The sequence below is a fragment of the Phycodurus eques genome, chromosome 5 (assembly GCF_024500275.1).
Source record: "Phycodurus eques isolate BA_2022a chromosome 5, UOR_Pequ_1.1, whole genome shotgun sequence".
Classification (NCBI taxonomy): Eukaryota; Metazoa; Chordata; class Actinopteri; order Syngnathiformes; family Syngnathidae; genus Phycodurus; species Phycodurus eques.
The window spans coordinates 16,765,326-16,790,918 of record NC_084529.1 but is presented as its reverse complement, the minus strand read 5'-3'; the positions used below and the strand labels follow the sequence as shown (position 1 = coordinate 16,790,918).

At 42.3% G+C, this 25,593-nt stretch overlaps 1 protein-coding gene across 2 annotated transcripts in view; it reads right to left on the bottom strand.

Moving 5' to 3' along the window:
• fam107b (family with sequence similarity 107 member B) overlaps positions 1-22,888 on the bottom strand; it is a 36,070-nt gene extending 13,182 nt beyond the window's left edge. For both annotated transcript variants that reach the window (XM_061677783.1, XM_061677784.1), the window contains exon 1: positions 22,712-22,888. The gene's annotated coding sequence lies outside the window, so the exon portion shown is untranslated. The remainder of the gene's footprint in view (positions 1-22,711) is intronic.
• Between the last annotated feature and the right edge of the window lie 2,705 nt (positions 22,889-25,593).

The window sequence follows — 25,593 nt, the reverse complement described above, 5'->3', positions numbered from 1 at the left end:
TGCTAGCCGTTTTCAAAGCAGAGTTCCCCATATTTCCAACTCTTTTAGAGCATTTTGACGGATGTCCCACAGAATATTGTGTTCTATGACAAAAACAACCAAACGTACCCAGAGAAAGAGTAGACTTTTCTTTTGCCAGAACATAAGTTTGTTTTTAGCTTTTTCCGTTCTTGAGTAATCAGCAGTAAGCAGTACATGGTTGGTTTAACCAGAAACACTGGTTTCTGACCAAAAAAGCGGAGAAATCTAGTTTTTTTTGTGAAAAGAAACTTGTCAAGCAGAACAGTGACTTTCACAATATTTTGCTTTTGTGACACCTCAAACTATAAAAGAACAACAAACAAGACTGAGAAAGGGCATTTCTACTCTAAATAATTTATTAGCATATACAATTAAGAAACGCACCGTAAGCGACGCCGGGACGGGAGTGGATTTTGACTCCTGCTCCCTCCCACTCCCAAAGTTATTGATCCCATTCCCTCCCAATGGCGAGCCAAAATTTTACAGAATCACGTGAAAACCAGGGTTTCCACTCCCCGTGATGTTGTTGTCATAGTTAGCTGCTCATAGTGACTTTCGGTCCCACTTCTGCCCAATCCCGTAATTAATAGTGAAATTCACTCTCATTGCACTGGACTCCATGGGAATCCGGAAAAATGTCAGTTGGTAACGCTGACTCACTGAATGGCTCGAGTGTGACTTTTTTACATAACATTCATCATTCACTCCATGAATTCCATCATCTTTTCTCTCGATAGCAACAGACACTTTCTTCTAACTACCACGACACATTCTCTATTTATACCATACATATACATACACGGTTCAAGTGTAAGGTGCCTAAACTTGTCCGACTTCCAACATGTTGGCATTTTTTTCCCCTTATAACCAACGTGACAAGCAGATGAGATTCACTGCCTAATCTTTTTATTCACCGCCTAATCTTATCTTCTACTCAAAAGCTGTGCTTATGTCAAATCCAAAGTGATGCAACGCCGCCATCTACAGGGATCTGTTAGTCATTACAGTGGTTTGCAAACCTGAATTTAACAGACAAGCTGAGAGAGATCCCCCTTCCACTCCTACCTGTTAAAAAATTTACTTGACGAATACATACGTCGGTGGCAGTAAATGGTTCGATTCCAGTTGACAAATATAAATGTCCACAGCAGTGAATGGGCAATTACAACAAATTGGCGAGGTCCATTACTCGCACATTTTGTCTTCGCCTTGGCGCTTGTTCCTTAAAAGGTCAGAGGACAAAGATTTAAATTTTTTTCTTGATAACTGTAGAACCCCTTTACAAACCACCACTGTCATTTCGAAGTGATTATATAGCAGATATACAGCAGTTAAATCGATAAATATGATGCAGAATGCGCCTTCCGTTCTTTGTCTCTTTCCGGGGCTGTGACGTCACACAAGCCAAACATCCTGTTCATCCGGCGTTGTGTGCTATTGTTCCCGTCCTTGTATATTTGTTGTCGTATGATTTAACGATGTCACGATGGTTTATTGTATGGCATTTGGCTGTACAAATGGTTCAGGCAGTGGCAAGAGTTCTTTTTTTTTGGGCTTTCCAAGTGAAGAAGGAATACGTGACCAGTGGATAGGGAAAGTCAATCGACAGGGGAAGAAACGTGGTCAGCTGTGGGTGCCTAGCAATCATTCCAACTGTGCTGATCACATTAAACTGCCGTGTTTTGAAAAAGACGTAGCAGAAAGCATTGGATACAGAGGCAGAATCTGAAACCAGCTGCGGTGCCAACTATTTTTCCTACGGCCATCGGGACCTCAACCGCCAGCAAGAGAACCAAATCTCGCAGCCGCCACGGTGCAGCAGCGAAGCGGCGCAGACAAGAGGTGAGCATGTCGTTGTATATACCTAGGACTCTATTATGGTTACTATGCACTGGGGAGTAGGAAAAAAAGATCCACGCAGTAGTTTTCAGTACTGACGTCTGTAACAGACACACGGCAAAGACTTTGTGTGCGGTGTGTTATAACACAACTCGAGCGAGGGGCACACAATATATAGGAATACTGCATAGTATGTAAAAGCTTATGCCGTGTCACTGAAACATATCTGAAAATATACGCAGTCGTGCTAAAAAATATTGGCACTCCTGGGGTGGCATTATTTCAAGTCATGAGTGTATAAAAAGACATGCTTTTGACATACAGTCACATGAAGCCAGTGGCCACTCTCTTTTTCTGTTGTACAGCTGCGACTTGGCTGCTCGTCATCGTCACTGTGTGATCGGCTCAAACAGGTACGTTTTGACGATGCAAAGTTCAGTTGGGTGCTCCTGTACATCAAAATCCTCCTCCTCCACATATTCCAACACGTTGCTCGCCATTGCGTATAGTGCGTAGCGCGCTGTGTTTGGCAATTGCCACGTCACTTCTGGTAGCCCTTGCGCTGGATAGAGTAACCACACCCCGGTGTCTTGAGCTTCGGGTATGTTCGGGGAGGACTCAATATGCGTCATAAAAACCTCATTTTTAGCTAAATTATTGTTGAAAACTTGCTGGAAGTTACGTGCATGTATTACATAACATATAAACAATGCAAGTATGAATTTTAACTGACCCCATAACATCTTGTCATCTGACCTTTAAAGCCAAATAAAAAGCAAAATAGCAGAACAGGCCACTCCTTCAATCCTTGCTGAACCAAGCTTCAGGGGCGTTGAGCTTGAATGTAGGGATGTGCATAGACAAGCCTGGAAATGGGGTCGTTGGGGTGTGGGGGGGGGCTAGGTCTTCGTGTGAGCTCACGCATGCTGTGCACATCAAAGGTGGGTTTTGTTCGTGCCACTAGCAGGGGGCGGAGGCTCTCAAAGGCTGGCAGTGTTGTCGAAGTGTCCGTTATCTTAACACATGTGCTCCGACTTCCTGCGTGGCCCCGGGCTGAGGGGAAGTGACATCGTGAGTTCAAAGGGGTCTCGCAACCTCAAATTGGAGCCGTGCTTCACTTCTGCCCTTACCGCTGCTGGCTTTAAATATTCTATTTACTGTCACTTCTGGTTCCATTTAGAATTATATTGTACACATGCGACATCTGTTAAAACACCTTAAAGCAATGGTTCTCAAAACGTTTTACACAAAATATCACCAAAAAAAAAATAGCTCTTTAAGTACCACCATCATGACCGACAAAATACAGTAGTGTAGTAAGTCCATCCATCCATTTTCTGAGCCGCTTATCCTCACAAGGGTCGCGGGAGTGCTGGAGCCTATCCCAGCTATCATCGGGCAGGAGGCGGGGTCCACCCTGAACCGGTTGCCAGCCAATCGCAGGGCACATAGAAACAAACAACCATTCACACCTACGGGCAATTTAGAGTTCAATTAACTTCGCATGCATGTTTTTGGGACATGGGGTAGAAGACCGGAATGCCCGTAGAAAACCCATGCAGGCACGGGGAGAACATGCGAACTCCACACAGGCGGGGCCGGGGATTGAACCCCGGTCATCATAACTAGGAGGCAGACGCTCTAACCAGTCGTCCACCGTGCCACCTAGCGTAGTAAGTGTTTCTAAAAAAAACATAGCAGAGGTATTAGTCCTGATAAGTAATACAACTGAACTGTATCTTACAAGTGTACCTTACTGGATTAGAAACAAGTTCAAGCCACTGTTACCTTTTGCACGAACTGAACATTTAATTCAGCGATTCTCCGTGTACATCAAGAGGCAGCCTGCATACCACATACTTAGAATTACTGCCTTTAGAGCAATACACTGTAAACAGTTAACATGCCCACAAGAACACTTGAATTTTTAAACCAAATAGTGTTTGGAATTTCATCCATATGCAAAGAGTGCAACGTGAACATATTCTGCCTTTTTGTGTTGAATATTACTTTCTCCATGAGACGCTATCCTCAATATGGCTTTTCTGATTTTGAATCACTTTAAAACGGCCTTACCATTCGAGGTATTGGCACCACCTGTTGCTTTGGAATGTTCTTAACAGCTTGGTACAAGTGATTGTATTCCAACCACAGCCACTTCAAACAAGCAATGCCTTGTTTAGTGAATTTTACCATTGCAATCTTCCAAATACTGGTGCCTCACATCCTTGCTCTTGTTGGTTCGTACATAGCATGCCAACTCCAATGATGCTAAATATGTCTCGAAATGACAGTCAAGTATGAGCATGCATTCACCTCCAATGTCATTCTTAGTTGAGTCACCTTTTGCAGCCATTAAAGCTGCAAGAGTCTTGGATTATGACACTAAAAGCTTGGCACCTCTAGCCACTGGGATGATGGCCAATTCTTTAGAGTGAAAGGCTTTCAGTTGGAAAGGTTCCACTGATTTTTTTTTTTAACCACAGAAGCGGTTGCTTCAGTGGTCATCCTTAGGATTCAAGCTAAAGCATCTCCATCCCAACACTGTGGGCGCTACAAAACAACGTCTGCGTATTTAGCTTCCTTCTATTTATATTCGATATTGCTGCGAAAATATAGATAAGATAATATATATGTAGTGCTGTTGGGCACATACTGTCCAGAGAAACAGATACTTTAACACTCTTCCCCATTTCATGTTTGAGCTCTACCGCTCCAAAGGTTAGGAAACATTGCTGGCCTTCCACCGCAACCCCTGGACCAAAAGGGCAGTGCATCTCTTAAAATATTATTAAAAATAATAATAATAATAATATCCATCCATCCATTTTCTGAGCCGCTTATCCTCACTAGGGTCGATGGAGTACTGGAGCCTATCCCTGCTATCAACGGGCAGGAGGTACACCCTGAACTGGTTGCCAGCCAATCGCAAATAATAATAATAATAACATAAAATTAAAATAAAAAAAATTAAAAAAAATAAATTAAAATTAAAATTAACAATGTTAACACTGTCAATATTGTTAATGATAATAAGAATACAACTTATTTGGAGGCACAATCGAGTCACCCATCGAGTCACCTTACAGAAGAGTCAGGCATAAAAGTTTAAGAACATCTAATAAAACTGAATATTAACATAAAAAAGTGAAGTGCATATTATGCCATTGTGAACAGGTAAGTTTTGAGTTGGGATATGAATCATGTCATAGATTCTGACTGTCTTATGGGGTTTTGAGTTTTTACTTGCCCAATTGGGGGGTTTAGATTTGGGGATGTTGTCAATCATTGCCAACTGTGGACCTGTGAAGCCCTTTGAGAGTCTTTCGTGATTAAGGGCTATACAAATAAACTTGACTTATGTGTAGAGGGAGAGAGTTCCAGAGTCTGGGTGCTGAGCAGCTGACGGCTCAGGCACCCACGGTATTGAGGCGTGACGTGGGGATGTTTAGCAGTCCAGTAGAGGTTGAGTGGAGGGTACAGGATGGAGTGTATGCATGAAGGAGGTTGCAGAGTTAAGTGGGGATTAGGTTGTGGAGAGCTTTATAGGTGAGAAGAAGGGTTTTATAGTGGATGCGGTATTGTACAGGCAACCAGTGGAGTTGCATGAGAACGGGCTGATGTGGTCAGATAATTTTGTGCGTGTGAAAATCTGGGTGGCTGAATTCTGAATGATTTGTAGTCTGTTGATGATTTTGATAGGGAATCCGGTGAGGAGAGTGTTGCAGTAGTCATTGCGAATCTGCCAAATGAGTGAACCAGGATTTCAGTACTGGATTGGACTCTCAGGCATTTCATACACTGTTTCAGGGTTTTCTTTAGTCATCTTCTTGTTGAGCTTCGGATATGTACCGCTTCAATCGGAGAAATCCTCTTGTCACCTCAACCTTTGGACCAAAGACCTATGCATTTCTGAAGTTTAACAATTGTTAAGTCTTTCATACACCATTTCATGGTTGTCTTTGGTCTTTTTGTTGTTGATCTCCTAACCTGTACTGAGCCAAACATGAGTAGAGAGCCTTGGTCTTCCACCACAACCCGAGTACCAAAGACCTGTATCTTTCTCAGGTCTTACTTTTGCATGACTTTGTACATCATTTAAAAGGTTGTCTTTTCTCATTTTGTTGTTGAGCCTCTTATCTGCACTGTTCCAAAGGTTGAGAGATCTCTGGTTTGCAACCTCAGCCCGGGACCTAAGAACTATACTTTTTTTCAGGTTTTCCTTTGGAAGATTTTCTACTGATATATTCTTCTCCTAAAGTTCATAGAGGTTTTGATCTCCTACCTCAATTATAGGGCCAATGATGTGTGCATTGCTGAGGTTGTACAGTTGCAAGACTTTTTTTTATGTGGTTTATCCCCTTAAGGGTCAACAGGAAAGCTCTCCCAGTTGGTTTGAGAGGTGGGCTTTGCACTGGACTGATCGTGTCCAGACTATATATTTTCCATTGTAACACCTCTATGTGCCTCCCAGTGTGCCGCTTTGGGACAACATTCACTGCTGTTCCAGGAATCCCATTACAAGACTTTTGTTTATTGCTCTTGGGAACGAACACACCCTCCCATCCCCAGGCAACACACAGAGTAAGGCAGAAAATGCAATGAGCCTTCCAAAAGAAGTCTGCGAGCTGTGTCTAGAAGAAAAAAAGTAAAGCATTCATAAGGATACTAAAAGAAAGGCATTAAAGTTTGAAGAAAAAGGAGTAAACTGGGTCAGACAGTCACCGGGAAGTGAAAACGGGAGTTGGCCCAAGACACATTTCCACTGTTTACTTCACCCCTTCTTTGCCATCTCCATGGCCTGCACTGACTAATCTCACACACTATAAATCATCACACTTGTGACCGAATAGTAAAATGTCGAATCAATCAAGAGACAAAGCACCCTATTTCACTTTACATGAGTGACAGTTTTAGGAAACAAAAGAGGAAGTAAATAAATAAATGACTGAATGGGGAAAGTGTCCTTGGCAGGCGCAGAGATTGTGCCAACTGATATTACACCAGACCATTCTCTAATCACAAACTTCCTGATTTCGCCAGCCCCGAAAGAAAAATCAGGAATTCAACCAAATTTGGGGGAAGTGGATTCCTCTAAAGTCATCCTCAACTAAATTCAGAAAAGCCAACATGCATGATGTCTTGTTGCCTTTTACTTTTTCTTCGTATTTGGACTAACAGCCACAGTGGAGGTGGTGTTGCATGTGCCACAGGCATGGATTTGCAACACGACTTGACAAGTGTAATTTCGTAGCTTGTGCTACCTCCATTTCGTACAGTGCTACCTCCACGAGTGAAAATACAAACCATGCTTTTATGAGCACTCGCATCAGCAAGAAGAACTCCTACCTCCGCCCCTCGTCATCTTCTTCTTATTTTCCTTATGTCCCTTTAGGGGTCGCCACAGCACATCATCCTTTTCCATGTAAGCCTATCTGCTGCATCCTCCTCTCGAACACCAACTGCCATTATGTCTTCCCTCACGACATCCATCAACCTTCTCTTTGGTCTTCCGCTAGCTCTCTTGCCTGGCAGCTCCATCCTCATCATCCTTCTACCAATATACTCACTATTTCTCCTCTGGACGTGTCCAAGCCATCGAAGTCTGCTCTCTCTAACTTTGTCTCCAAAACATCAAACCTAGGCTGTCCCTCTGATGAGCTCATTTCTAATTTTATCCAACCTCGTCACTCCGAGAGCAAACCTCAACATCTTCATTTCCGCCACCTCCAGCTCTGCTTCCTGTTGTCTCTTCAGTGCCACTGTCTCTAATCCGTCCATCATGGCTGGCCTCACCACTGTTTTATAAACTTTGCCCTTCATCCTAGCAGAGACTCTTCTGTCACATAACACCCTTGACACCTTCCTCCACCCGTTCCAACCTGCTTGGACCCGTTTCTTCACTTCCTGACCACACTCACCATTGCTCTGGATGGTTGACCCCAAGTATTTAAAGTCCTCCACCCTTGCTATCTCTTCTCCCTGTAGCCTCACTCTTTCCCCACCACCCCTCTCATTCATGCACATGTATTCTGTTTTACTACTGGCAAATCTTCATTCCTCTGCTTTCCAGTGCATGCCTCCATCTTTCTAACTGTTCCTCCACCTGCTTCCTGCTTTCACTGCAGATCACAATGTCATCTGCAAACATCATGGTCCATGGGGATTCCAGTCTAACCTCATCTGTCAGCCTATCCATCACCACTGCAAACAGGAAGGGGCTCTGATCCCTGATGCAGTCCCACCTCCACCTTAAATTTGTCTGTCACACCTACAGCACACCTCACCACTGTTCTGCTGCCCTCGTAGATGTCCTGTATTATTCTAACATACTTCTCTACCACTCCAGACTTCCGCATGCAGTACCACAGTTGCTCTCTGGATACTCTGTCATAGGCTTTCTCTAGATCTACAAAGACACAATGTAGCTCCTTCTGACCTCTGTATTTTTCCATCAACATCCTCAAGGCAAATAACGCATCTGTGGTAGTCTTTCTAGGCATGAAACCATACTGTTGCTCGCAAATACTCACTGTATTTGCGAGCATATACATACTTCTGTCCTGGGTCTAGCCTCCACTACTCTTTCCAATAACGTCATTGTGTGGCTCATCAACTTTATTCCTCATGAGTTCCCACAGCTGTGCACATCACCCTCGTTCTTAAAAATGGGCACCAGCACACTTTTCCTCCATTCCTTAGGCATCTTCTGACGCGCTACAATTCTATTGAACAAGCTGGTCGAAAACTCCACAGCCACCTCTCCTTGATGCTTCCAGGATGTGAGACGCATCTTCAAACAACAAAAGATTAACAAAGCGGCAGGCCCAGACCATGTGTCCCCATCCTGCCTCCAAGTCTGCGCTGACCAGCTCGCTCCAGTCTTCACACAGATCTCCAATAGATCTCTGGAACTGTGCGAATGGGAGCTGCTGAGGCCTCACAGGAGCTGCTGAGGCAGTTCTACACAGCGGTCATCGAATCAGTCCTGTGTTCTTCCATCACAGTCTGGTTTGGTGCTGCTACAAAAAAGGACAAACTCCGACTGCAACGGACAATCAAAACTGCTGAAAGGATTGTCGGTACCCCTCTACCCACCCTTGAGGATTTGCACGCTGCCAGAACTAAGACAAGAGCGTGCAAAATCCTCTCGGACCGTCCGCATCCCGGTCACCAGCTTTTCCAGCTCCTTCCCTCAGGTTGCTGCTACTGATCAATCCAAACTAGAACTAGCAGATATTCCAACAGCTTCTTCCCACTTGCGATCAACTTCTTAAACACTTAACCTAAAATTCCAGTACAACATGCCGGCAATTTTTTGACTTGAATTCGTTGGTACATTTCTGTGGGGCCAATTATACATTACTTGTGCACTCACTGTAGTTGTCTCGCCATGCTGCACTATTTGCATATCTGTTGTTGACCAATACTGGCCACTCATGCCAGAGTAGCATCTGCTCCATTTGCACACTGATTGAGGAGTATCTGCAACATTTGCACAACCATCATTGTCCCAGATTATCGCACTACTCGTCACTTTAAACCGCAAACACTCCTTGAAGTTCTCGGCACCCTTTGCACAATGGTCATTGCACCGGACTATTGCAATATTAGTCATTCGAAGTGCTCGAGGACTCTGCATCTTTTTGTACAATTGTCAAAAAAAAAAAAAGTACTGGCATTACCAGATAACGAGCAACCCTTTACTGCTCAGTGACTGTTTTTTTTTTTTTGTCAATATCTTTACGTCTCAAAAGTGTTATCTGTCAATTGACTGTCTGTTGTCGTACTTGAGTGGTTCCAACTACCGGAGACAAATTCCTTGTGTGTTCTTTGGACATACTTAGCAAATAAAGATGATTCTGATACCTCCACAGGAATGTCATCATGACCAACTGCCTTTCCATTTTTCATCCATCCTTTAATGCCTTTCTAACTTCCCCCTTACTAATCATTGCCACTTCCTGGTCCACCACACTTGCCTCTTCTACTCTCCCTTCTCTCTCATTTTCCTCATTCATCAACTCCTCGAAGTATTCTTTCCATCTAGCTAGCACAATGCTGGCACCAGTCAACATATTTCCATCTCTATCCTTAATCACCCTAACCTGCTGAACATCCTTCCCATCTCTATCCCTCTGTCTGGCCAGCCTGTATAGATCCTTTTCTCCTCCTTTAGTGTCCAACCTGGCATACATGTCATCCTATGCCTCTTGTTTGGCCTTTGCCACCTCTACCTTTGCCTTGTGTCGCATCTCAATGTATTCTTTTCGCCACTCCTCGGTCCTCTCAGTGTCCCACTTCTTCTTAGCTAACCTTTTTCCTTGTATGCTTTCCTGAACTGCGAGGTTCCACCACCAAGTCTCCTTATCTCCTTTCCTGCCAGAAGATACACCAAGTACTCTCCTGTCTGCCTCTCTGATCACCTTGGCTGCAGTGGTCCAGTCTTCTGGCAGCTCCTCCTGTCCACAGAGAGCCTGTCTCACCTCTCCCCGAAAAGCTGCACAACACTTGTCCTGTCTCCCCTTCCACCACATGGTTCTCTGCTCTGCCTTTGCCTTCCTAATCTTCCTCCCCACCACCAGAGTCATCTTACACGCCACCATCCAATGCTGTCTAGCCACACTCTCCCCTACCACAATTTTACAGTCGGTAACCTCCTTCAGATTACATCGTCTGCACAAGATGTAATCCACCTGCATGCTTCTACCTCCGCCACCCTATGTTCCTGCCTCTTCTGGAAAAAAAGTGTTCACTACAGCCATTTGCATCCTTTTTGCAAAGTCTACCATCATCTGTCCCTCCAAGTTCCTTTCCTGGATGCCGTACTTACCCATCACTTCTTCATCACCCCTATTTCCTTCACCAACATGTCCATTACAATCTGCACCAATCACGACGCTCTCTCTGTCTGGGATGCTCAGAACTACTTCGTCTAGCTCCTTCCAGAATTTTTCTTTCACCTCTCGGTCACATTCTACCTGTGGGGCATAGTCACTTATCACATTATACATAACACCCTCAATTTCAAGTTTCAGCCTCATCACTCGATCTGATACTCTTTTCACCTCCAAGACATTCTTAGCCAACTCTTCGTTTAAAATAACCCCGACTCCATTTCTCTTCCCATCTACACCATGGTAAAATCATTTAAACCCTGCCCCTAAACTTCTAGCCTTACTGCCTTTCCACCTGGTCTCCTGGACACACAATACAGCAAACTTTCTCCTAATCATCATGTCAACCAGCTCCCGAGATTTTCCTGTCATATCCCAACATTCAAAGTCCCCATATTCAGTTCTAGGCTCTGTGTTTTCCTCTTCTCTTTCAAAAACATTGAAAAAAATGACAAAACCCTAACAAATCTGGTAAATAAAATAGACTAATATCTGAAAAAAATTTTGGCAGAGCTGAGAGAAAAATTTGACAAATTTCAGACAAATCCATCGTAAACAGTCAGTTTGACCCTAGAACCAATTACAGTAAATCCACTTCCAAAATTTTCTATATGGCAAAGTCTGTTTCGTAATCTCAACACATTGGTGGTTAAGCAGCATTTATTGTTCACCCTTAGAGGTTCCACTGTATAGGTTGAACTATTTGATATATAGAAATACATATCACAGACTCTCAACTGATTTTCCTGCTCAGGCTACTAACAGACATGGCGAGCAAAGAGGTCGAGCAGCTGGCGGTCATCTTCACCATCTGACCCCTCTTTCCTGTCCACGACGTTGACGTGAACGACGGAAGGCCTCTTCAGAGCTCGCCGCAGGGCGGGGGGTAATCTCTGTCAGATGGGTGCTGCCGACCACGCCCATTCTGTCATTAACACGCCTGGATGAGTTTTCCACAAGAAGACATGGGGGTCATGTTTGCAAAACAGACCGGTCGGCATCTTACTGTTTGTATTCTTTCTTGAGTCGTAAAAAGAAGCTGTACGAATGTCCTCATTCTCACTGGCCTTGTGTTTCATGTTAATAGTAACGCTTCATTACTAAATAGTTGAAAAGAAACAACTTATGTACATACTGTATGTGTCCCATTTAAATCATCTTTCTCACCCAGTTTTAAAATAAATAAATAAATAAAATAAAATAAATAAAATTCTGATCGAGATTCTGTCTTTTCTACTTACAGATGGGAGGTCCAGCCCTCGGGGGGAAATAGCATCATCAATATCCCTAAAGCTAAACCCCCGCGCCCCTTTTCTCTCTAACTCTCTCTTCTCACACACACACACACACACACACGCACACATGCACGCACCCACGCACGCACACGCACACACACACATCCACCCCTTGTGTTACAAGCCGGATGGATCCGGGTACGCGTCCAGCAGCTTGTCTGTTAATGAAGCGGCCATTCAGCCATAAACAGGAGAGGCCCTAATTAAAGCACACAGATAGATAGATGGGCTTTTAAGTGACAGCTGGGGCGGGGGGGTTGAGTGAGTGTGAGAGAGAAAGTGTGACAGAAAGAAGTCCTTGGGGAGTGGGAGCAAGCAGTAACAATGAGCTCACTTCCTGTACAGGCCATGTGTACGTACGTGTTACCCGCAATGATAAATCACAGCAGGGCGGTGCGGTGACGCACTTGGGCAAATTTACAAACAATTGTATCGTATATTGTCGGCTGTCACACAAATGAAATCCTTGTCAGCGCCTTGGTACATTGTGTGCTCGTAGTTCGGAATCACATGCACTGAAAGCGTGCAAGCACTTCACTCACCCTCAGGAAGTGGTGCCAATGTGTGCAAAGACAGAAGGAGCTCATTAGATAAGGAAAAAAATGACTGTGAAGAAGGGCTGGACATTAGAACGTTAAACAATTTTTTTTTTTAATGCCACTCCTAGTTGACGTTTACAACCAAATAACTGCCTTGAAGTCCATTAGCTTAATGCTAACACCTAATGGGGAACAAAATACATTGGCTAACGAAAAGCATCAGTGTCCCGGTGTTGTAACCCTATGAGCAATGGATAGATATTTAACATTTATTTAACAATTGGAGACAGATAATATATAGAAATACTCACAGGCATATATTAATTTGCTACGAAGCATTCTAGGAGATGACAACATAAAACAATTCTCGTAATCGTCTCTTTTTTTTCCACCTTATAGGTCCGAGATTTAAATCAATCGTCTTTCTTTTTTCCTCCTTATAGGTCTGATTAAAATCAATCAAGATCTCAACCACAGTTGACTTTACCTCTCTCTGTTTGTCTTTTTATGTCATGCCATCATTTGTGAAGGTTGAATTTTTTTTTTGCCAATTTTGACAAAGTGTGGAGTTGAAAGTTACAGATATCTGCTTTCCAATGTAGGCAGTGAAAGTAAAAACTTGTCAGAAAAATAAACACTCAAGTACAGTACAGACACATGAAAGATCTACTAAAGTACAAGCCCATTTTTCCCCTTGTCAGTTGTGATTAAGTATCTCAACTTTTCTAAATCCGTTACGATATTACAAATCGGTATGGGGTAGCCCGCTTTGAGCTACTGCACTGTGTTGGTGAGGAATAACAAGAGAGCGGGTTGTTTTGATTCTGTTGCATTTCCTCTGTGCCTCAGACCTCGGCGGGACGGCCCCCTCCTCTCCCAGTGTGATGATGTCACCAGGGAGATGCTGGGTTATGGGAATTCACAACCACGGCTTTATGGTCGTAAAACAGAAGATGTGCAGCCATACGAGCACACAAGGCCAGCATGGTGGCAAGAAATGGCGAGGCATCTAAGCTTTGTGCGTGAGTATAGTCACCATACGGCACGGGTCAATCTACTGGTCTGTCATCTGCTCCCCATCAGGCACGAGGATTGTATTTTATTGGCGGTACTGTGGCCAGAAGGAATTATCACAGAGGTCTGCTGAGTTGCCCGTGGAAAATAGTAACATGCACCATAGTAATCAGATAAAAATAAAATTTCCGACCAGTTTGTTGTGTGACACATCGAGCCACTTTGATGACATCACTTTGGGGACGTGCAGAGAAAAACCATATCCTCAGACCAAAATCACCAAACACAGCACAGTTCACTCTTACTTTCCTTTCTAAACAAGATTTTTAAGTGGAACATCTTTGCAGCTGTACAAATCTTTCGAAATGTGCTTTTTATTTGTGTTTTTTATTGTGATACCACCACATCAGGGTACCATTGAAGGAAAACTGTTTGTCCTGGTCCTGCTCAGTACAATTTGACGACAACATCCTACGTACCGCTTCTCCTCACAGTGATTAAAAAAAAAAAAAAAAAAAAAAACTTTTAAAATGGTTTCTTCTCCTCACAGTGATTAAAAAAAACAATTAAATTACTTTAATAAATACTGTTAATGACATGCTTACTCTAACTTTGTCACTGTCCCAGCTATATGGACGGTGTTGTCCAGAGTTCGAGTCAGTTTGATTTTAAAAAATTCATTGGCCGTCAGATAGTTACAGTACTACGCAACAATACACGTGACAAGGCTAAAAATAAACTAGCTTTTGGATTCATACGCGACGAAGACGCGGAGTTAAATGTCTTGTGCAGAGCCGATCGATGATGTCATTGATCGGATTGGCAACTGACATGAAAGCCGATCAGCATAAAATGCTAATTATCGGCAGATACCGATAACACCGATCAGATCGGCGTAAAGTCTAGTTTTTACGCAAAGGAACAAATCAGTAATCTCCACTAGTTGGTTCAAAACTGTGCCCATCAAAACGTTGATGGCGGTATTTTGGTTAATTAAATGGATGCATTGCAAATCTATACCAAAAAAGTCAGAGTTCAAGCTTCCAAATTTCATTTAGGGCTGCTGCTATCGAATATTTTTAAAAATCGAACAGTCTACAGATTAGTAATCAGATAAAAATTTATTTTGCATGATTAAGCAATATCATGTATGGGAGGGGCAGGTATTATTAGTTGTAGTTGTGACTTTGAGCGCTTAAGGCTTTAAAAGGCAGGGCCTGGCCTGGTGAGTGACGTGTGCGTCAGCGAATGAGAAGGTAGAGTTGGCTGGCTGTTAACTGGCGAACCCGTTATGAATGTGCTTATTACGTGTTTGTTTTGTTTGTTTAATAAAGCAATTGAAAGTGCACAGGGGGCCTTACAGTACGTTCCAACTCGCGATGTTAGGCTATATTAAATAATAAATTGCACTTCATCTTCCTTGTTAAGTGATAAAAGATGCCAAACTTTGGACATTGTCATTTATGGACCCTTTTCTTTTGGCTCGCCACCATCCCGCCAACTTTTTTCTACACAGTGATGTGTAACAGCAGTAACATTAGTTTATTTGGGGAAAATTATCCCTACAACGCTTTGAGGGAGAGATTTTGCTGCACTCTTTTTTTGTAATAGTTAATTGTTTCGGTCTAGTTCCACTGTATGTTTATTATCAGGACCGGAAAAAAAAAAGAAGTAAAAAAGTAAAAATATTAATTTTTCGCAATTTTTGTAAAATTCTGCTGCCAAATCAAGCAGTTTCGGCCACAACAATCACAAAAGTCTGCAAAATCCTGGAGAACTGAGTAACAGCTTCCATTTTACTCACATATTGTTCATGTTAGCCCAAGATCCAGCCCCGACATAGTTGTTTTGTTTCCCCACACAGCACCAGCATCGCAGTGTGCTGTCGCCGCACGTCCAGCCATGCGGGGGCTTGAGGCAGATTACAGAATGAATGGTGGCGATTGAAAAGGCGGAGACGCCACGTGGAGTCACGCTGTAGGAATGTGATGAACCTGCAAAGTCATTTGTGGCACAACTGTATAGATATCCAATCATGTCTTTTTGGCTGCTTTTGAGTGACAGGAGCACGTGCATGCACGGGACAGCCACTTTTCTTTCAAAAGGTTCAAATCCAAACGCTTACTCAAAGCAAATTTTCAAAACATGGACCTGAAACTGGGTATAGTTTGAAAGGGGGCTGATGTAGGGTACAATGGGGGTGGGTTCACACCTGTCAATGTAAATCGCTCTATACCATAGCCGTCTGCTGCCTCACAACTGAGAGTGGCACATGTTCCTATACGTACATATGTAGGCCTGGTGGGAACAGGTGGCCCGCACGTGTGCGCAAAGCCACACACAAACTTGAGGTGGGAACCTCGTGAGACATCAGCTCAGTGGGAAGCTAAAAGATTACAACTGTTGAGGAGTACCACACTAGTGATGGCAAAGTACAAGTGTGAGAAATAAAATTAACTATTTCGAGTGATTTGATCAATTCATTGTTTTTCCATTTCTCAGGTTGATTTATTTTTATAGATTTTTTTTGTTATTGTTTCTGTAATTCAAAGAGTGTCCCTGTTGACAGGCACTGCTGAAACAAACAAGAAGGCTGTGAACAGAGTTTACAAAAGTAGACTTGGTGTTGCCAACTTTGCGATTTGGTCGCTATATTGTGAATCGCACTGAACATATGGTGCCCAATTTATACGCTGTGAAAACAGCAAGTTATCAATAGGTTGGAAACTTTTGACCCAAGGTATGTGCTTGGTATGTTCATGCCACAAATATTTTCCACAGCCAAGCCATGCAGTTTGACGTTTCATTTTAATCTACTGCATTTTCAATCAAAAGAAAATGTCATGTTAAATTTTTAAACATTTAAAATGTTAGTTTCTTAAGGATAGTGTTTACATCCATGATTTGAAGAAAAAAAACATCCCCCTTCACATCGATAAAGAAAAATCTATTTCCGTTATTTCTGTCAAAACTGATGCAAGATAATGCTGGAAAATAGTTCAAAGATTTGATCGGCATAAGGAGAAATAGGCTTGCTGGCTAGGTAGCACTGACTAGTTAGAAAGGAGCCCGCTGGTCCATGGCAGCAAGGATTCACGCCACTGACAGGTGTAAAACCAACACGGGTTTCTACCTTTGGCCAAGGTACGGAGAGGGATCCTGGTTAAAGTAAGACATTTTAAGCTTAAAAGAAAAACTTTTCCGGCGGGAGACGCGGCAGCCCAAAGGTGCCAGCGTACCTTCTTTCCGTTTCAATAGAGAGCCTACTGGTAGTTTTCAAATAATCAATTTGGATTTTGTTGGACTATTATTTCAGAATAGTAAAAGGAGTAACGAGTTGATTCTTACTCAGAAGTCATTCGTTACTGTCAATACAAATACCAAATGAGGATTGAGAGCCCTAGTTGTTATCAACACTCTTCTCTGTGGTGTGTCAAATTTAGAAGACATTTATTTTTACTTTACAGGGGTTTTAAAGGCCATATCGCCCAGCCCTTCTTTTGTCTTATTACACATTGGTTCACGGCCCATAAAAGGTTTTACCAAGGGGATTATTAAATTTCCATGTCTTCCTATGGGGAAAAATCTGAACAGATTGTGTTGGCCATCAGGGGTTCTACTGTACCCAAAACCATGAAACAAGTTGCATCCGGCTGTGCACTGTCAAGGAGGTTTTGATGAAAACAACCTGAGTCTTTGTACGTCTGCTCCACTTCCACATTCAAAAGCTTTGTGCGCTACTACAGTGCCCCCCCCCCCCACCAGCAGAACGTCTCGCTCCTCGCCTTCCACTGGCTGAGCCCGGCGGGGATCTCCAATCTCATTGGCTGCACTGGCACAGACCGGGGAGGATTTGGGAGGTTCTCCTTTGTTTACATGCTGGCTGGGAAAACCCAATAACAACTGTTACCTTGGGCAACCAGACAATCCACAGTTATCCAGATGAGAGCGCTCGCACACACTAACACAAAAAAAGTGGAGTCCACATCAACCGTCTTTGTTCTCTCTGATTCATGGCACTAAATATGGCATACATATGCATATTTTTAGTCAGTAAGGCAGACTATTGCGTGTTGTCTTGCAGTGAAACAACACACTGAAGTTGGGTTAAGGCTGTAACTGAAAGAACTGGCTGCGTTCCTGCTTGTGTTTACAATAAGATCATATATCTTGAGACCGGCTAACAAAGAGCTTAATCCAATCCACGGCAGCCTAGATGCTCAATCTCTCTATACTTGACCTCCGAGGCTGGAAAGAAGCTCGGACGCTTAGCGTCGGCGTGCCATTCGTCCTCCAGGACTGCTGCAAAGTGCCCTCGCACGCTAATGGATCCATATCGTGATTGAAGCCCCGCAAACCTGGAGCTGAATCAATGGGGTTCTTTGTGAAAGCCACTTCTCAATAGGTGTGTGACTCAAGATTGAATGCTTATCTTATCTCACTTATGAGTGAATCAACATACAGTGTCGAGCAAACAAACCGACTCTGTGTGCCTGACTTTTACATGCTGCACATGCATCGAAAAGTCAATACCTGAATTGTGATATTATAATCTAAAGCCGCAGGATAAACGTTAACCAAGCTTTTGTCCTGTTGCGTCACACTTGTTTACTTTACGTCCTAATACTTATTCATAAGGAAAAATGGATTATACAGACAACAACAGCAGGCCAAAACACAAAAACAATAGAATAGTTCAATAAACGGCTGTAGCACGATGCTAATCAAATACTGTGCACTCTGTGGCATTGGATGTATGAAAGAAAGCACATCTGCTCTTAATAACTTGTGTCATAAAAAAAACATTCATTCTCTGCAAAGTAGGCGGGTCGGTTTTTGATTCGAGGATCATGAATGTGTTTGATTAGATATTTTCTTGAACAGCAACTTAAACCCATTTTTTTTTTTTTTTTTTTTTTTTAAATGTGACACAGCATTCACAATACTATTTTCAAAGTTTTGTTTCCATCAAGCAGTACAGTAGAATCCGGCTCATGAAAATGAACAATTATTCGACCAATCATTTTTTAGATTGTGATTTTTGTGAGATAGGAGATTATCCTTCTGACGTCATCACTCGACTGTTGTACTTCACTCTATTTTGCCTCAATTTCTTCAAGATGCAAGATGCAAGATCAACATCAGTTCCACATTATTGACGTGTGGGGGCAAAAAAAAAAAAAAAAAATCGATTGACAACTAATACCCCCATGCCTATTACAATATTTTTATTAATTCATTAATTTTTCCATCCATCCATCCATTTTCTGATCCGCTTCTCCTCACTAGGGTCGCGGGCGTGCTGGAGCCTATCCCAGCTGTCATCGGGCAGGAGTCGGGGTACACCCTGAACTGGTTGCCAGCCAATCGCAGGGCATCATTAATTTTTTTCATTGTAAATTATAATTAGGCTTGAGCCTGCATGGATGAAGTGAAAATTCAGATGTTTCTACTTTTCACGTCACACGTTATCCTGTATTTTTTTCACATCGCAATTTATATTGCGGCGGCACAGTGGGTGTCTGGTTAGAGCGTCTGCCTCACAGTTCTGAGGACCGGGGTTCGATCCCCGGCCCCACCTGTACGGAGTTTGCATGTTCTCCCCCGGGTTTTCTCCGGGCACTCCGGTTTCCTCCCATATCCCAAAAACGTGCATGGTAGGTAAATTGAAGACTCTAAATTGCCCTTAGGTGTGAATGTGAGTGCGGATGGTTTTTTGTTTGTATGTGCCCTGTGATTGGCTGGCAACCAGTTCAGGGTGTACCCCGCCTCCTGCCCGATGATAGCTGGGATAGGCTCCAGCGCACCCGCGACCCTTGTGAGGATGAGCAGCTCAGATGGCAAATAAATAAATAAATTGGCAAATAAAGATGATTCTGATTCTGATAATGGATGGATGGAATGTATATTGCAAAATGAAAAAATAAAATAAAAATCACAATGTCATTTTTTTCCCAAAATCATGCAGGCCTACTCCTAATGCAGCGTAAAGGCACAGATGGGATATACCCCGTAATAGAGGGTACGACGTATCAATAAGTATTAGCTTTGTTAGCCCAGCTATAGTGTTTTGCAATGCGTGTTACCATTAAGCTAATGGACTTAATAATAATAATTCTCTTGTTTTGTGTTTAGTTTGACAGTAAACCTCAACTGAGAGTTGGAATAAACAGCTTGAATACTTTTTTGTCAGGAATTGTGACCCATCTGCCGAACAATCTAGGGCTGGTATGTCAATTTTCTGCTCACAAGAAAACTAAATAAATAAATAAAAATACATAAAAAAGAAAACTGTTGAGCGACGGCTCGTATCTCGAGGTCCTTTTCAAGTTTAGGTACCACCATATTGTCATCATATTTAATGCTCTACGCTTTAACTATAGATTAGATTTACAATGGGTTTTTTAATGTGTTTATTTGTGTTGTTTGAGCAGACAACATGCATCACCAATTGTTGTATTTTGATGACGTCAAGCTGGTATTGACGGGGTATATCCAAGGTATCAGCTGCATTTGGCAGATGTCCGATAAGCATCTTCTGATCTTAAGATGTCCGATTCCATGTGTATCCCCCCCCCCAACCCCCAATTCACCCTGACATGAAGCATATACAAATTGTGCCACTTGAGAGGAAAAAAATAAACAAGAAAATAAAAAATTATCACGTGTTACTTAAACCATTGCAGCGCAAATCCAGCCTATGACACCTGGTAGCTATTTTAAAACTAGACTTCACACCGATCTGATCAGCTTGATCGGTATCGGCCGATAATTTTCATTTTATGCTGATCAGCTGTAATGTCATAATTCACCGATCCGATCAATGCTACGCAAAAGACATTTACTCCACGCCGCCGTCGTATACAGTATATTTTAATCCAAAAGCTAGTTTATCTTCCAAAAGCTAGTTTACCTTGTCGTGTGTCTTTTGACATAATTTACAATCACCGGGCTTTGTCAAATCAAACGCGCCCTGGTGCACTCGTTACCACGGCTACGACAACAACAATGGATTGCGCGTGTATTGTGTTGGTCAAAAAAGAACAAAATGGGGAGAAACGTGTGTTGGTGGTGATCACTGGTGCTCGGGAAAAGATGTTCATTCAAGGATTGCTTGAGGTATGTTTACGTACTTTTAATACGATACGGCTCACAAGCAGCCAACAAAACGTTATTTAGCCTAGCAAGCTAGTGCTAGCACTAACGGTTGTATGTTAACATTCTGTTGAATCATGCTCTCAAGTTTCAGTATATGTGAAGTAATTTAATTACAATAATGTAATTTAATTACAGTAAGTTAGGACCCTTTATTTCTGTCATACATGACCAGACTAGACAACATTTTAGAAGATACTCAGTATACAGTACACACGTATATACAGTAAATGAACAAGTCATTTAAATAGACAGCTTGCGATCGGATCGGTGATCGGTTATCGTTTTTTTTTTTTTTAAATCACTGATTGGTGATCGGTTGTCGTTTTTTTTTTTTTTTAAACTCACTGATTGGTGATCGGCCCCAAAACTCTTGATCGTGTAAAGCCCATTTAAAACGTGAAAGAGCATCTCCAAAGTGAAGTCGTGAAGGGTTTCACTCTGAAAGCAGCTCCCGACGTCACTTTCAATATACGACAAGGCATTCTTTGAATTGTGCCAACAAAAGACCTAAACACTAATCTCAACAGTCTCAAGTAGTGCAAGTCTTATGAATCAGTGCAATCTGCTGACTCACATACTTTGTACCCACAGACAGACCTGCAGGACTGTTTTCAGATAATACCATCAACACACACACGCGTGGTCACCCCTTGTGAACACACACCCAAATCCTTACCCAAATACCTTGTTTTTTCTAGGTCAAAACACACACTGCCAACTCGGTAATGATACATCTCGAGAGATGACCCAGAACCACTAATGGACATGTAGTGCCGTCGAGAATGGAAACTGGGGGTATTTCATTCACAGTGAAATTCCTTCAAGCGCAATAACCATAGGAGCATTCCAGTAGTAACACTCGCAAAAAACAAAACAAAAAAAAAACACCGTGACAGCATCCACCCTTATGGGAAACAAGAGACGGAAAGAAAAGAGAGGGGAGTGGGTTCAAAGATCAGAAAACAGATGTAAATCCTTTAGCAAACGCCACTGCAAATGACTAACACATGTGAGCATGCCTTCTATTCGTAGCGCGCTAGGACAACTCCTCGACAGCACAGGACAGGACAGGACACCGGCTGGCGCTGACACCTGATCACCCCACCCTAAGAAATTGGTGAAAGTAGCACATCGCACTTTAACCGTTTCCTGCAACATGCTTTTTTTTTTTTTTTTTTTAAACATTGAATTTGACCCCAAAAGTTTACATAACTTCTTTGGGTTAAAGTTTGAGTAAAAAGTGAGTACGCTTTAACAGACCTGTTGCAACATACAATTGCACAACACTGTGGGGCCCTGATGACAGCACACATGTCCAATGCACTCATGACCCATGCACAGATTCTTATTTACCTTATGACATCTTCATGACCATTCATTATTTTTTACCTTATGACATCTTCATTTATCATAAAGACATCTGCTGTATGTATCACTATATGCAACATTAAGGCTATGAAGACACCAACTAAAAGAATGTTTTGTTCACACAAGGACTACATGAATTCTTAAGTGTTCAAAAATAGTAAAATTTGTGAGAAGTGACGAAACTGTACGTTTGAACTACATAACATGCTTCTTTCGTCTTCTACTGTCCCGTCCGCTGACTGTCGCGCCACAACAAAAGGAGAACAAAAGAGTTTGTATGTTGAAGTTCTCCGTCATTTTTCCGCTTCTTCTTGTTTACGCTAAGCTAACGAACCCCCCCCCTGTGTCCACACACACACACACACACACACACACACACACACACACACACACACACACACACACACACACACAAAGCGGCTTCAAAACACCCAGCCTTAACGCTCAATCACAACCGGGCTGCTTTTGTTACAGGACGCTCGTGAACGCAACCCCAAACCAGCGCGAGACCCAGACACACACACGCACACGCACACGCACACGCACACACACACACGCACACACACACACACACACTCACCACGAAGTCAAACGGCTACACCACTTCTTCTTCTTCTTCCAGGTTTTTACGAAAAAAGTGGGAGAAACGGTCAAAAGGAGCGCATCTCACGGTCACGGGTCGGCTTCGAGGCGTGTCTTCGTCTTTTGGAAAATGCTCAACTGCTCCATACGAACGCTCAGCCGGGAACTACACGATATGTAAATTTCAGAGCAGTGGGAGTGACCGGGTGACGTCACATAAGAGCGACTCCCCATCCTCTCACCCTCACACACACAGCTGGGATGTAACAAAGTACACGTACCTTGTTACTAACTCAAGTAAGTCATTTCAATTCATTCAAGTAGATCTTTTTTGCTTTGCTTGAGTGTTGATTTTTCTGATGGAGTTTTACTTTAAAAATAGATATCTGTACGTTTTATTACTCCTTTATCGAAATAGGCTCCTTATACTGACACAATGTAAAAAAATGTAAATAGAGAGTGATACAGTTAATTGTGGTAGAGATTTTGATTGAGTCAGAGATTTGGGAATTTATAATGCAAAAAAAATACAAAAACAGACAGGGTTAATACAGTACCAGTGAGCATTAACAAGTATGATGCAACAGATCGGTAGAGGCAAGATATTCCCCATCTGGCCTTATTTAAGAGATTTATTTATCCGTTGTATTTTGTGCCTGTATGATAACTGCTAGCATCCTCAAATTCCATCTAATCCCCCCCCCCCAAAAAAAATAAAATAAAATAAAATAAAACAAGCCATATCGGTAAGGCGTGTCACACACTCTAAGCGAAGTGGCCCAAATCGACTGACGTGGACCGTCACAGAAAGATAACAGTTGGCGACTCTTCGCCGCACATCAAGGAGTTAAGCACTGCACATCGGTCATGTATCAGGTTTTAAGGTGCCACATACATCATAATGTAGTACTGTTTTTTTTTTTTAACCAATAAAACATGGCGCAAATGTCAAGCAAGAATCGGGTGGCCACAAAGAAGAGGAAACAGGCGAGAATGACAGGAGAGCGAGGTTGGCGGCAATGAGCGATCGCCAGATTCATTGACTGCACCGATGCATTTTGGTGATTTTTTTTTTATTTTTATTTTTTGGTGATTTATTTGGTTATTTTTATTCACAATAAAAGCACTATGGAAGTACAGATGTTTTTGTTGTGCTATTAAAACAGCTATTGTAGAAATTCAGTAGAAAACAGTCTAGAAAATGGATGGATTGACTTTTGTACTTACATTACGTACACATTAGTTAAATTTTGGAGCCTGTACATTTTTACTTCAGTCAAGGAGTTGACTCAGTAGTATTTTTTTTTTAATTTATTTTTTTACAGTATCTACTTCTGTTGTTTGTGTGCCATTCTAATGTAAAATATGCGTCTTGGCTCAATAAAGATTGGGAAACACTCATCGGATATCTTTCGTCAAAGAACAAGCCCTTCAATTTGACCAAATTTGCTGCTTGAAAACAATCTTTGACACCATACTCCACATTCATGACAGCAGTTCAAACTCAAGTTTTGTACACCTTTAGAGGCATACAGTATATCCAACTTAACATATATTTGTCTGATATGTTGTTGAAACATACTTTAAAAAATAACATATCACGGCAAATGTGCTACTGTCTGACTGAAACGTATTGACAGCAGTGAAAAGACGATTAGCCAGCTGGTGAGTTTCAATGTGTTTATACACCAACATTCTAAAAGACGCTCCTCGGTATAAGTGATACCTCTCGGGACGTTTGGTTGGGAAAACTTCCGTAGCGAAAAGCCTATTATGTGTTGCAAATTAACGCTAATGCTGCTCATTGATGAAAGTTTGCTATCATGTTCACCACATCTACCATGTTGTATATCATGGTATAAACTTGTTGTAATTCCTGTCAGTTAGCGGGAGGGCGGGGGTGAACTATGGTATATACTGTGTATCAAACGTATGTTATGTAACAATCTTAAATTGGTGGTGCAGTTTGAATGAATGATATTAAAGCATCAGAGCAAGTGTTGTTTAAATTATAGTTCTGTGGAAAAAATAGCCGTAGCTGTCATAAAAGTGATTTTGAAATATTATTTAAAATACCAAATAAAAACAGCTTTTTCCCCCCTCTTGTCTCCCACTCTTGATGACCAAATTACATATCAAAATAAGAGATAAAACAAATTTCAAATCCGTTTTTTGGGGTACGATTTTGTTGATTTGCCTTCCTTTTAATGGTATATAACTTTTTAGCCATCTTGAGGAGGAGGGAAAAAAGTGAGCTATCTTACTCAGTAGGATTGACATCATCAAGCTAATAGCGCTACCATGGGGAGACCTAAATCCTCTCTTCTATTTTTCATATTTTTACAATGTTTGTTATGTTTAACGATGTTAAGTTATTTTGTGGCGGCACGGTGGATGACTGGTTAGAGCGTCAGCCTCACAGTTCTGAGGACCCGGATTCAATCCCCGGCCCCGCCTGTGTGGAGTTTGCATGTTCTCCCCGTGCCTGCGTGGGTTTTCTCCGGGCACTCCGGTTTCCTCCCACATCCCAAAAATATGCATTAATTGGAGACTCTAAATTGCCCGTAGGCGTGACTGTGAGTGCGAATGGTTGTTTGTTTCTATGTGCCCTGCGATTGGCTGGCAACCAGTTAAGGGTGTACCCCACCTCCTGCCCGATGACAGCTGGGATAGGCTCCAGCACGCCCGCGACTCTAGTGAGGAGAAGCGGCTCAGAAAATGGATGGATGGATGGAAGTTATTTTGTTGACCAGTTAGCATAACAACTAACACAGCTAGCATGGTTTTGAGCAAAAACTCTTGGCATTAGCATTGATTTGCTACTCTGTATCTGTAATTAGAGTGATACTAAAATTAAGTTACTATTAGAATGCAATGTAA